Source organism: Chiloscyllium plagiosum, chromosome 50 (assembly GCF_004010195.1).
Source record: "Chiloscyllium plagiosum isolate BGI_BamShark_2017 chromosome 50, ASM401019v2, whole genome shotgun sequence".
NCBI classification, from domain to species: Eukaryota; Metazoa; Chordata; class Chondrichthyes; order Orectolobiformes; family Hemiscylliidae; genus Chiloscyllium; species Chiloscyllium plagiosum.
Window position 1 is genome coordinate 1,159,212 of NC_057759.1, and position 2,858 is coordinate 1,162,069.

Below are 2,858 nucleotides of genomic sequence, written 5' to 3' on the forward strand. Positions count from 1 at the left end.
TCATTGATACAGTTGTCTTTCTTGACTTCCCTTGTTCTAACTTTCCCTTCAATTGCCTTCTTAAACATCCAGTTTGTCCCCTCCCCCCTGCTACTTAGTTTAAAAGCAGCTGTGTTGCAGTAGCAAACCTGCCTGCCAGAATGCTGGTCCTCAACCTATTAAAGTGCAAACTGTCTCTCTTGTACAATTTATGCTTACCACAAAACAGACCCCAGTGATCCAAGAATTTAAATCCTTGCTTCCTGAACCAGTTCCCCAGCCACATGTTCAAGTCCATTATCTCCCTGTTTCTGGCCTCACCAGCCCGGGGAACTGGGAGCAAACCGGAGATAACCACCCTGGACGTCCTGCTTTTCAGCCTTCTTCCTAGTTCTCTGAAGTCCCACTGTCGTATGTTCCTCCTCTTCTCCCCGACATCATTTGTGCTGACATGTACCACCACCTCTGGCTCTTCACCTTCGTCCTTGAGGATTTCCTGCACTCTGCCTGTGATGTCGTTAACCCTGGCACCAGGAAGGCAACACACCATCCTTAAGTCCCGTTGCTGCCACAACAACCCCGGTCAGTTCCTCTCACTATGGTGTCCCCTATTACCACGGCTCTGTGCGATGCCCGACTCTTCCGCTTGGCCTCCATGACAACTTTTGATTGACAGACCTGGCAACCTCGCAGACTGGCAGTGTCATCTGTCTCTACTGTTTCCAAAAGATTCAATTTGTTCCTGACAGGTACTTCCCCCGGGGTCTCTTGCACCTGTCTCCTGTCTGCCTTCCTCATCGTCTGCTCTCTTCTGGTATTGTCAGTGTAATAACCTCGCTGAAGGTCTTGTCCAGAAAGATCTCGTTCTCTCGGATGACCCTAAGGCCCTCGAGTTCTTTAATCAGTACTGCAATATGCTCTCTCAGTAGCTGAACGTGCACACACTTTCCACACTTATACGAGCCAGACACACCAGAGTTGTTGACCTCCCACATCAAGCACGTAGCACACTGAACCAGTTTGGCAGTCACGTCTTCACCCTCTTCAACTGTGGCGTAATTACTTCACTCAACCTCCTTGTCAAAGATTCCTGAGCTAAAGCCTCACTCTTCACTCCACAGGACCTTCCTTGGACCCTCTTTTTGAGGCAAGTCTGTGGACTTTTAATTTAGGTTAGAGAAAGAAGGTGGGAGGGAGGCCCTACTTTGTCGGACCTGGTGTCTAGAACACACCCATTCAAATAACAATCGCCTTACCTTCCCGACCGGCTTGGCGCTCCAACTTCACTTCTGCCCAGCACCCGCCATTTCTGCTGCAAAAAGAGTATGATCACCAGGATGAACCAAGAGAGGCTTATAGGTCGGAGTCCACAAGGGATTCCCTAGGCTGTCTCAAATCTGTACTTTAACAATATGAATAGGAAGGGTTTAGAGAGAGATGGCCTAAGAGCTGCCAAATGGGACTAGATTAGGTTAGGATATCTGGTCGGCATGGACAAGTTGGACCCAAGGGTCTGTTTCCATGCTACATGTCTCTACGACTCGATGACACTTTAGTAACTCTTGCCCTGTCGGTGAGCACAGTTTCCTTCCATCTTAACCCTCCTTCACGATGGTTGTTGAAATGATGCAACAATGTGGCCTAGTTGGTTATCTTCATTGTAACTTTGAAAATGCTCTTAATAACTGCAGATTTTAATGCTGTCCCTGAATGTCTATTTTGGATGAGGATTCAGTTTCTCTCTCTCCAACTCTGGTGTGTAAACGCCAATGGGCCACATACCTGCTGTTTGTTAGAGGCAGCTGGTTACTCTGTGCTTTGAACTGAGGAAGTATTACAGTGTCATAGTCCCTCAGGTGTTTATCTGGAGGAAGACACAGGGACACCATCTGTAACTCAACATGAGGCTAGTCTGACAATATTGAACTGATCAATGTCACATTCATTGTATATTAATTAGAATGTGTGTGTTTTTTTTATTTAAAACCAACAACTAAACCAGAACCACGGATCTGATTCCATTGTTGCCCTGAGCTGCTCTCTGTCTGGGGATTGTTTGCTTTTTATGTGATTCTATACCAGTTGATTTGGAATGCTGGGGTTGGACTGAGATGCACGATGTTACACATCAAGTGCTTCCAAAAAAAACTGTTGGGATTGTAACCTGGTATTGTGCGATTTTTAACTTGATATCAGTTGAGTGAGATCCATCCAGAAACTGAGCAACAAATGCGCAGCACCATGAATGGGAGTACTTGACCACCAGGATGCTTACACAGTTCAACATCCAACTCCCCAACTACCTGTTAGAAATAGGAAAAACGGCACTATTTCTAATGTTTTTACCAAGACCCCAGTGTATGTCCTTTTACAAAAGTATCACATTCTTACAGTTGGTCCACACTACCTCAAGAAAGAGCGGGAAACAGAATGAAATTAAAACAGGATTCAGAGGATTGTAAACCACAGCAGCATCTTCCCCCTCTGCCTCCCTCAGCAGGCCCACACACAGCCCGAGAAAGGCCTCTCTCTTCCCCCCAGCCCGCTCACTCCAAGTTCCGGGACCAGTTCCTGCTCCGCTCGGCCTCTTACAAACAGCCCCCGGTTCTCCCTGAACTCACCCCGAATCAATCCCGGTCTCGGAGCCCCCTATGTGTCCCAGGCTCCCATCCCGATGTGCTGCTGGAAGGAGCCTGCTGTTCCCTCGCTTCCCTGGGCGCTGATCTCTCCATTGCGGTCTGTTTCAAACAAACCTCTTGCACTCACTGAGTCAATGCTCCTCAATGGCAGCGCTGGGGGAGGGCCTCACGCATGCGCTCCTCTCGCCAGGAACAGAGCTGAAAATGTGTTGCTGGAAAAGCGCAGGTCAGGCAGCATCC

At 48.1% G+C, this 2,858-nt stretch overlaps 1 long non-coding RNA gene across 1 annotated transcript in view; it reads right to left on the reverse strand.

Moving 5' to 3' along the window:
• Positions 1–2,641, reverse strand: part of LOC122544651 — a 20,353-nt gene extending 17,712 nt beyond the window's left edge. Inside the window, exon 1 of the long non-coding RNA XR_006310407.1 lies at positions 2,601–2,641. This is a non-coding gene — a long non-coding RNA (uncharacterized LOC122544651). The remainder of the gene's footprint in view (positions 1–2,600) is intronic.
• Positions 2,642–2,858: the final 217 nt, after the last annotated feature.